Source organism: Meriones unguiculatus, chromosome 16 (genome assembly GCF_030254825.1).
Source record: "Meriones unguiculatus strain TT.TT164.6M chromosome 16, Bangor_MerUng_6.1, whole genome shotgun sequence".
Lineage (NCBI taxonomy): Eukaryota > Metazoa > Chordata > Mammalia > Rodentia > Muridae > Meriones > Meriones unguiculatus.
In genome coordinates, this window is record NC_083363.1 from 45,001,085 (window position 1) to 45,011,947 (window position 10,863).

Below are 10,863 nucleotides of genomic sequence, written 5' to 3' on the forward strand. Positions count from 1 at the left end.
ACCTCTGGCTCTTAAAGTCTCTCTACCCCTTCTTAGCTGATCCCTGGGCCTTTTGGGGAGGAGTATAGAAGACATCCCATTTAGTGCTTATCGTTCCTCAGTCTTATTCTCTGCATGTTGACCAGTTGTGAGTCTGTGTTACTTACTGACTACTGTGAGAAGTTTCTCTAATGCAGGTTGAAAGATACACTAACCTATGGGTACAGTTATAAGTATCAGCAGCCACTTAATACCATGTCCTTTTATCAGAATAACAACAGTAAACTCTCCCTGTCGCCTAAGACCTCTGTAATCACAGGCTCTTGACATTTTTACATTTATTTCTCCACAGGAAAATGATCATGTTAGTAAATATTAATATGGTAATGGTGTATGAGGTGTCCTGTGCATTTGTGTGTGTGCTCACTGGGGATTTAATCCAGGTCTTGCACATACCAGGCAGGAGCTCCACCACTGAGCTGTATCCATGGCTCTCTTGTGCACTGTTTTAATTGTCTCACTGTTCTTCCTTCAGATAAACCTGTCTCAGAAGACTGACTCAGAATAGGAGAGGTGTCAAGCTGATTTCAGAGTCACTTAGAATCCACTGTAAACTGAGTATTCATGCCTGTAATCTCAGTGTGTAGTGTTAATCCTACAAGGCAAGAATACAAACGCTACCACAATTTTTTTTTTTTGAACCAAAGTTGAATCAAGCTTCATTAAATACTGGTCAGTTCCATACCCAGAATTCTCAGGTTATAGAGCCAAATTACCTTAGACAGGTGCTTATCAATGCAAAACTCACAAAGCTACATACTTACCATCTTTGTCCAGTCAGGGTCAAGCATACATCCTGACATACTTCCTGCCTTCATAACTCCTCCCTAAGTGTGATCAAGCACACATCCTGTGCAGTCGGTGAAACCAAGCTTGTGTACAGAAGTGAAAACACTGGACTTGTTTTCCTATATGAACAGCCTTCAGCATTCCAGGAAGTTATCTGTCCTTGGGCAAGTGGGGGCTTATGGATCAGAGGTATTTTTGTTACATAGATCTTTTAAGCACAGTAATTTAAGCTTAAACACAGCTTTAGCCATCACAGTGGGAAGCCGGGAAAGCAGGAGTTCTAGGAGTTGCTCCAGGCACACAAAGACAAATTCCATGTATTCTCACTTACATGTGGAAGGTAAAAAGTTATCAAAGCTTAGAGATTGTGTGAGGAGGGGGGAAGTTAAGGGGTACACTGCGTCCTTGTAAAGGAGGAACAGTGTCTAATGTCCTGCAGCACAGTGGGATAGCTGCAGTTGGCAACTCCTTAGACTCCCCATTAGCTAGTAGACAGGAGTTTGGATGAAATAACAAATGTCTGAGGTAATGGCTATATCAGTTATCCTACTCTGCGGATTAAACATTAAATATATGATACTGAAAGGCCGTACTCAATCCCATAAATATGTATAGTTACTATGTGCCAATTAAACATAAAGGTACCCTTTAAAACAAATATTAGCTTGCTGTGATATTCCTTCACTGTCATTCCTATTTTCAATTAAAATTTATTTTTTTATATTAATTACAGTTTATTTGCTTTGTATCCCAGCTGTAGCCCCCTCCTTCATTCATCATTCCTATTTTTAAGCTTATTACTGTTTCATCACACCAAGAAAACTCCTGAGGCAAAAGAAATCTGTCCCTTGGACATTCAGTGAAGCATGTTTAAACCCCTTCCCACTCAACAAGTATTTACTGAGCATTACCAATATATACTATCTCTGTATTGAGGAAGCAATTTCGGAAAGGTTGCAGACACAGGGTTGTCTATGGTACCACAGAGCAGGGAGAAGCACAAGGTGAAGAGCCCCCAAGAGGACAGGTGTGGTGGGCATTGAAGCCTAAGAAAGGATGTCCAGAGAAGACAAGGTCCCAGCTGGGATCCTGGGGAAAGCAGGAATAAGCACAGTGGTCAAGTGTTTCGTGCAGATGAATGAACTTGTGCAAAGACTTCTGGGAGTTAGAATACAAGGCATGCTTGCAAATAGTATGAAATGCAAAGGGCAGAGGGAGCATGAGATAGCCGGGCAGGAATGTGCGCTGTTTCCAGCATCCATGTTTTGCAACACATAACTAAGTCTAGTATCTGATGACTTTTGACCTCCGAGGGCAAGTACTCGTATGCATATGCAGAGACACACATAGTTAAAAAAAAATAATGACCATCTTAAAAACCGAAACACAAATGGGCTGTGAAAAGAGCATCTGTTCAGAACTATTACCTGCACTCACATCAGCCCTGTAAAGGGAGTCTCTTGTGCCAAGGTCAGTGAAGGGTTAAGCAAGCAAGCCTTACAGACAGACTAAAATTCTAGCAAATGTTTCCTAGCTGTGAGAGTGGAACCTGAGAAAGGCAGGGACATAAACTGGGAACTGACTGCACTAAACTAATTGGTTGATGAGGGCCATCCGCCCTAGAGAAATGACAATGAAGGCAGAGCAGGGTGGTAGGAGATTCAGCCTTTAGAACAGAGCCTGGGGGTGTAAGAGAAGGGCAGGGAAGTTACAAGGATGACTCTCCTACTGGTCCCTGGCTTGGACCTCTAGGAGATGTAGGGGTGGGTAGTGTTTTTAATTAATTAAGTAAGTAATTAATTGCAATGTATTCACTTTGTATCCCATCTATAGCCCCCTCCCTCATCTCCTCCCAATCATACCCACTTTCCCTCTTCTCCCGCTATGCCCTTTCCCTAGTCTCCTTATAGGGGAAGTCCTCCTCCCCTTCTATCTGACCCTAGTCTATCAGGTCTCATCAGGACTGGCTGCATCATCTTCCTCTGTGGCTTGGCAAGGCTGCACCCCCCTCCCCCCAGGAGGAGGTGATATAAGAGCCAGCCACTGAGTTCTTGTCAGAGACAGCCCCTGATCCCCTTACTAGAGCACCCTCTTGGAAATTCAGCAGCCCATAGGCTTTCTTTGAACAGGAGGTCTAGATCCTCTCCATGCACGGTCCTTTGCTGGAGTATCAGTCTCTGCGGGGGACCCCTTGGGCCCTGGATTTTTGGCTCTGTTGGTCTCCTTGTGGAGCTACTGTCCCTTCCAGGTTTTTCTATCTCCCCCTTCTTGCATAAGGTCCCCTACACTTCTCCCAAACTTTGCCTATGAGTCTCAGCATCTCCTTTGATACCCTGGTGGGTGGAGTCATTCAGAGGCCCTCTGTGGTAGGCTCCTGTCCTGTTCCTTGTCTTCTACTTCAGATGTCTATCCTGTTTGCCCTTCTGAGTGAGGTTTCTTCCCTAGGGTCCTCTTGTTGTTTAGCTTCTTTAGGACTATAGATTTTAGAATATTTATCCTATATTATATGGCTAATATCCACTTACAAGTGAGTATGTATCATATGTGTCTTTCTGCTTCTGGGATACTTCACTCAGGATGGGGTGGGTAGTCTTAATGTTTTTCCCTGAGTCAGAGCCCTGGGGTAGTAGCAAATGTGTGTGTGTGTGTGTGTGTGTGTGTGTGTGTGTGTGTGTGTGTGTAGGATTTGAGATATAGAATGAGGTGTCTCAGAGGAACACACCCAGTTTTACAAGTCCAATGCTGGTAAGACAGATCATTCCTCATTGGATAGTAATTTGAGGCCTTACTCTTTCTTCTAAGCTTACCAAAAGTGTGAAAAGTGATTTCACCTTCTTGAGTCCCCCAGTTGCTCCTGTGACCCTCTTAGAGACAAATTCCTTTAATCTGGTGTAAACCTGTTTGTGGTGTGCGGCCTGTCCAATTCCCGTTCCTCAGCTGGTCAAGCCCACGGAGGGCAAACCCACGCTAGCTCATCTGCGCACAGCACGGAGCCCACTGCCCTGAGTGAATGAGTGACTGGGAGGCTCAGAGACACACCCTCTGTGAACTTACGCAGTAGCTGACCACACTCCCCTCTACCCCTGGCTACACTGTCAGGAACCCCACAATTCCTTCATCTCCACAGACAACAGAGTGTTGTTCTAAAGAGGCTAACACAAATCCATTCCCAACCCTTGCTCACTGAGAAAATTCACACAGAAGTCAATCACCTTTCTTGCTTCTTCTGCATGGCAGAGGCCACAGGTCCTGGCTACAACCAAGCATTAAGGTGGAAGGTTCTACCATGGGGGTGTGGCTGGGGGTCAAGCTCATTGCAACTTCCTGCAACAGACAGAAGGCCCCGGGTTCTGATACAAGGCCAGAAAGGGTTCTGTGCACCATGCAGCAAAGTGAAATTACTACTGGACATACATGAAAGCCATTATTGAAGCAAGTCTGGCTGAGTCTTACCTCACACCACATCCTAGGCAAAACAGATGAGAGTTAGGGCTCCATGAAGGCAGAAATTCAGGAAATTGACAGCATGAGGACGGGAAAGATCACTGAGAGGGGAGCCTTCATTCCTCCTTCCACGGGTCCTCTGAATTGTTTTTATTTTCTGTGACGATTCAGAGATTGTAGTGTGTGGTGTGTGTGTGTGTGTGTGTGTGTGTGTGTGTGGTGTTCAGCAATGTCTATTTTCGTGCCTTTGCAAGGAAAGTTTCCTTTATGGGATGGTTGCACAGATCACTTGCAGCCTTGAGCTCTTACTGCAGCTGGAGAAGCGGAGAAGGGAGGGTGGGGGGCAAGGGGGAAGGAAAGCAGGGACATGCAACCCGCAGTACCCTGCTTCGTGATGTATGGGCGCATTTCTGCACTGCTGTCCACCAAAGCCTCCTGAGTCAAGGCCTCTCTCCAGCTGTTTCCTGCAAACGCGGGAGCGGAGTCCCTGATCCCAAGTCCTTCTGCTGTCCACTAGAAGCAGGATCCTGGAAACTTCCTTCTACGAACTGCTCCGACGGCCCCGGGAGCGCAGGGTTGGAACCTGCTGCCCCCTCCAGGCCAGGCCGACGATTGCAGAGGGACTCCCACGTTTAGAGCATCCCCCTAAGCGGTAAGATTTTTAGGAAGGTAAATAACAATACAGACAGTCTACAGATTGTTTCCATTTTCAGTGGATGTAGGGGACGTTCCAAAAGGTGAAGCAGTGTGTCCAAATTGATTTTATTTCAAACCTCGAGGGTCCTTACAGCTCACCATCTAGGCAGATGTAGGCATCACGATTCTGCTTTTACTCTGTGTGAGATCAGGATAGCCAGCCTTAGATGTCCCGGAGGAATGGTACAGAATGCCAGAGTTGGGAAGCATTTTTGAGTCTTGCGAGTCCAGAGGAACCAGTTTGCAGAAAAGAAGCTTAGGTTGACAAGAAATTGTGCCTCTTGGGAAATCCTCATGCCACTACAGTTTTCCCTTCTAGGCTGAAAATAGTTACTAGGACAAACTGCTCTCTGTTATACAACAGTCCAGGTATTGAGGAAGGCCCCAGAACTCTGTGGGGTGGGGAATAACAGAATCCCTCCCCCCCCAACACAAATGAACCTAATATATGCATTAAATCTCCTTCCATATACACACACAAAGTATTTGGGGAAGTAATGTGACTGTACCTTGAGAACTGGGAAGTCTAAACTGGTCCTAGGGAATTAAACCCCGGGAGAGTCACGGGAGCACTGGCAGCCAGATGGAGGGATGTGTTTTCCTCGAATCCTGAAGGTTGCTTCCACGTTCTCCTGGCTCCCCTTCCCACCTCCTGCTTGTCCACCATCACCCCAGCCTTCTCTCTCTCCTCAGACTCACAGACCACTTTCCCTACTCAAAATAAAAATGAGATCCGTGTTGGAATGCTTTATTATTCTTAGGACATGACTGAGTACATGATGGCTCCTTTGATCTCACACTGCATTTACACTCTTTGGTCTTTGTTCTTGTTTGGTTGGTGCTGTGAACTGGAGCACAGCCTCTCTTGTGCACTCTACCTCTTAAACACTCTGCCACCAAGGCACAGCATTGGCCCACTGGCAGGGTGAAGATGTGTCTCAGACTAGATGCTCTGAGATTCTGTTCCTTAAGTGTCAGAAGATAGAAGCAGCCTCAATGTGCTCCTGTTCAGTTATTCTAAATGACCTCGGAGAGCATCTTTCTGGGTGACATCGGGATTCCATGCTGTCACATATGTGGAACAGGATTGCTCATAGGTAGAAGAACCTTGTTACCTGAGCCATCAGCTGCCACCTGCTCTAGTGGATGGTCAGGGTGGAGCCCAGGATGAGAGTGCAGGGAAACCTCATACCTTTGCCAGTTTGTAATACTGTGTGGTGGCTTGAATGAAAATGACCCCCAAAGACTCATGGGAAGTTAGGAGGTGTGGCCTTGCTGGAGGATGTGTATCACTGGGGGTGGAATTTGGGGCTTCAGAAGTTCAAGCCAGGCCCAGTGTTGCTCTTTCTTCCTGATGCCTGTAGATCTGAATGTAGAACTCTCAGCTCCTTACCCAGCACCATGTCTCCTTCAGGCTGCCGTGCTTCCTGTCATGATGACAATGGACTACACTTTTGAACTGTAAACCAGCCCCAATGAAGTGTTTTTCTGTATGAGATTTGCTGTGGCCATGCTGTCTCATCACAGCAACAGAAACCCTAAGACAGACTGTCTATTGATGATCCACAGCAACAGAGCTGCAAAATTACATGTGCTTTTTGTTTTCTGGAGAAATGCACAAAATAAAAATGTATGATTTAAAAGGAAGCTCAGTTTTTGAAGGGTACAATATCTGGGGTTGTGTCTATTGGCATAGTTTCAGGGCAGTGTAAGTACGACTGCAATTTAAGGTATCTGTATTGGGACTGTCTGTGGACCCTGGTGATAAGAGACACATATTATTGCTGTCAGGATTTGATATCTGGTTTCCTAATGGACATGATAAATTTAAGTTAGAGGTTAGTAAAAATAGAAACAAAAGTTCTAGGGGCTCTGGGTTCACTGATTAATAAGGTGCTCTAAATACTTTTTGAGGTGAGATTTTACTTTGGAGCCCTGGGTCTAGAAATTCCTCTGCAGACCAGGCTGGTTAGGGACTCACAGGAATCTACCTGCCTCTGTCTCCCTGTTGCTGAGATCAAAGGCATGAGCCACCATGCCTGGTGGATTTCCTGACTCCCCATTAAGAATGTTTTCAATGCCACATCTAAATTGATCTCTCCACCCTAGATTTTGGTATACTAGATACCTCTGTATGTGACCATTTCCTCTTCACACTTCTGCAGTGTGTTTCCCACAATGAAACCATCGCCCTACTCTAGGGAAGAGACATGTCGATGGGGCCCTTGTGGAGTCTGTCAAGGAACCATTTTCCAAAAGTTCCCCCTTTATTGTACAAATTCAGTAAGTATCATTGACTTTTCCTGGGGTAGAACTCAGAACTCACCAGCAAATCTAGCCCTTTCTTACCATGCTTCTTCTCCAAACCTTGGACTTTTGGAAACAGTTTTACTATGTGTTCCTAACTCCCTCTGTGGCTGATTTTGTTGTAGGAATCTCTCCAGAACAAAGGCTCTGACATCAGTGACAGTAGAAGAGCAGTTATGTCACCCACAGACACACAGTGATGTCACAAAGCTAGGATGGCTCCTGAAAGGCTTCGATGCTGGGTCTAGGGGTTTAGGGGCCTAGTGTGTACTCTCATTTTATATTTAAAACCATGAGGTGGTGTAGGACAAGCAAACAGGATTCTACAGAAGCCTGTGCAGTTGGCACGTTGACTCATTGTTTCAGCCATTCCTCCAGGTTGCTCCAGGCAGCAAGTGAAGTTCATGGTTGGCAAATACGCTGTAGTGCAGGCTGTAAAAATTGGTGTTGTTAGCTTCTGCATGGCTGGGAATTTGGAGTGTGAGTTTCTTGGAAAAAGAAAAACAAGCTTTGTTCTTTAGGGAAGGGCTTATTTGGAAACAACAGATAAGGTTTAATGATCACCCTGAATATGACAGTTAGACGCTCACAAACCCCCACATTTTCAGATAAAGAAGCTGATCATCCTGAGCAGTCAAGAGACCAAACAAGACTGGTTTTTAACAGCCTTGCACTTCTTAGTGTCCTTTGCTGCCCTCTAGAGGCCAAATAAAGTTTCAGAACTACGGGTTCAGAAAGTCCTGCTTTGGCATCTAAAGAAATGCAAAACTTTGATATGTGTTTTTATTGGCATCCAGCTACTGTTTGGCTTTGTTTTTAATCTTTATTTGACACGAGGTCTTGCTTGTGATGTCCAGGCTGACTCCCAAATTGTAATTTAGTCTAGACTGCTGGTATTAAATCAATCTGGAATGGATCTGTAAGGCCCCAAATTAACCTGTAAGTTCCACCTGCTCAAGGACCAGGTAACTTCTGGAATGTTGGGAGTTGTAGTTCTTGGAAAACAACAAAGCATCATGGGAAAGTACTGTGGCCTATAGGTTTGTCCTTATATACCCATGCAACACATGGCTGGAGACATTCCGCCTTGCAAATTCCAAGGAATGGTCCTGACCAAAGTCCATTTCTTGGTCAGTATTTCATATTCTAAAAACTTGCTTTAAATGTGGCCCCAAATGGTGGAATTGGTAGTAGGTTTTCTCCACAGATGAAACAATACAAGTCAAATTAAAAGTAAAAATCAGATTTATTTGGGGCAGCTCTTGGCTGGGTTCACTGGTCTCAGAAAATGGGGCCAGGAAAATCACCATGCAAAGAGGGAGACCCATGGGGGGGGAACAGAGAGAGAGAGAGAGAGAGAGAGAGAGAGAGAGAGAGAGAGAGGAGAAGGAGGAATGTGTTGGGGGAGATAGGTATTTGGGGTACTTGGTGGCAGCAGGTGATGATGTAAGCAATAGCTAGGTCCCTGAGAGCAGGCCAGTGGAATTGCCTGTATATTAACAGGGTTAGGGTTAGGGGACCTGGGTTTGAAATCTAACATCCCAGCCTTTTGTTGATAATGAATAAGTAAGGGTCAACATTATAATTTTTGGCTACTTCCTGCTGACACTGGGGGCCCCAAATGCTGAAATCTTGGCCAAGTCTGGGAGGTTGTGGCACTCACTGTCCAGGCTCTGCAGAACCATTTGGGGCCAGGGACATGAAAGCCCAGTTGAAGTAGTCTGTGAGGCTGGGCCACTTGGGGCTAGCTGCTTTGGAGCTGTCCTGGATGCAGATTTTGAGGAAATACCTAGACCTGGCAGGATGTTGATACAGATTATAGAAAGAATTTTTTTTTTCCTTGAAACTTTTCGGCACATGATCTTGGTAGTTGGGGGATTGGAGTCCAAAAACCAGGGAAAGGGGAGACATTCTACCCTCTGGAATAGGCCATGGTGGATAACTTTTGGCTGGCGATTGACAGGGGTACTTATCCAGAGTCCATCTGGCCATGAATGTTGATTCCCTGAAGCTTACACAAATCTTTTTAAGTTTACAAAAAGAGATGTTTTAGATATGTTAGCATCACTATGGTTTATAATCTGTACCGAAAGCCACTTACTCATACCTTTGTGACACTGTAGAACTTGGGAAACAGCTTTGGGTTAAAAGCAGGAACACTCTTTAAGGTGAGCTGAGAAAAGACAGAGGCCTTCCATGAAGCAGAAAGGGAAAAAGCTCACTGGATCTTGATTTTCTGTATAATTGCGAACTGTGAAAGAAGGGGCGTTTTCACTTTATCAAGAAGACTGGATATATATAGATTTAGCACAACTTAGAAGAGAACTAGAGGAAATTTTAAATCTTGAGCTTGTGACTATGATAATAGTAGATCGTATAGTGGAAGGCTTTATCAAAGTTAGACTAATAATTTATCAGAACACCATTGATTAGTCTTAAAGCTCTGAACTTTGAAGTCTTTTTTTTTTAAAAAAAATCATTTATTGTTTTATTAATTACATTTCATTCACTTTGTATCTGAGCTGTAGCTCCCTCCCTGGTCCCCTCCCCATCCCACCCTCCTTTCCTCATCTCCTCCCATGCCCCTTCCCAAGTCCACTGATAGGGGAGGTCTTCCTCTCCTTCCCTCTGATCCTAGTCTATCAGGTCTCATCAGGACTAGCAGCATTGTCTCCCTCTGTGGACTGGTAAGGCACCTCTGCTCTCTGGGGGAGGTGATTAAAGAGCAGGACACTGATAAACTTTGAAGTCTTAATATAACAGTAGCACAGTGAGGGAAAGGAATCTGAAGCATTTTTTCATTCCTTATATCATTTTCTTCTCATTTAAGCTTTCATGTCCTTCAACCTTCATAACTTGCATTTACCAACTTTTCAATACCTTCTTAGGTCATAAAACACTTTATTAGATTCCAGAAACTTAAACCTTTGTATCCTCACACATTACAGAAACTCTGTATCTTTTCCCTATGCAATTACTTACTGTAAGACCCAGGTGGTTGGTTACTGGGTGCAGTCACTGTAAAGCAAGTTTCTTTAGATAACGGAATAGTGAAAGGTTACTGGAAACCTGATTTCAACGTCTGATAACAAGGTGGACTGGGTCTAGAACCTAGCAGGTGCACCTCTGGGAGAGCGAGGCGTGTGGCCTGCTGTAGAGACACGAAGGTGACAGAAAAGGCATCTGAAATGTTGGTTTCTAAATCGTTTACTAACTAGTCTAGTGTTCAAACCCATCAGAGACCCGAGAAGGATAAATTTTACCTGAGTAAGCAGGAATGCAGAGTAAGCAGTTTCCCAGGTTCCTCTACGGTTGGTGTGGGCATCCATCTTTGGCCACCAGGTCCAGAGAGTTTGACAGGAATTTTGGAGGGACCGTCCCATCTTGTCCAGGCAAGATGAGGCAATCAACTCCCCAGTGTCCTGCTTGTCCACAGTGTGTTGTCAGCAGTCAAGGCAAAGGGCAGTTTATAGCCCTTTTCTAAGTGTCCAGCTTTGCCATATTTGAAGCAAGCTTTAGGTGGAGATTAAATAGATCTTATTTCTTAAACTGTGTTTTTACTTATCTGCATTTTCTAGCAAAGACATA

The 10,863-nt window shown here is 44.8% G+C and overlaps 1 long non-coding RNA gene across 1 annotated transcript in view; it reads left to right on the forward strand.

Annotated features, from left to right (window-relative positions):
• LOC132648386 (uncharacterized) overlaps positions 1 to 6,615 on the forward strand; it is a 41,788-nt gene extending 35,173 nt beyond the window's left edge. The window contains exon 2 of the long non-coding RNA XR_009586795.1: positions 6,233 to 6,615. This is a non-coding gene — a long non-coding RNA (uncharacterized LOC132648386). The remainder of the gene's footprint in view (positions 1 to 6,232) is intronic.
• The last annotated feature ends 4,248 nt before the right edge of the window (positions 6,616 to 10,863 follow it).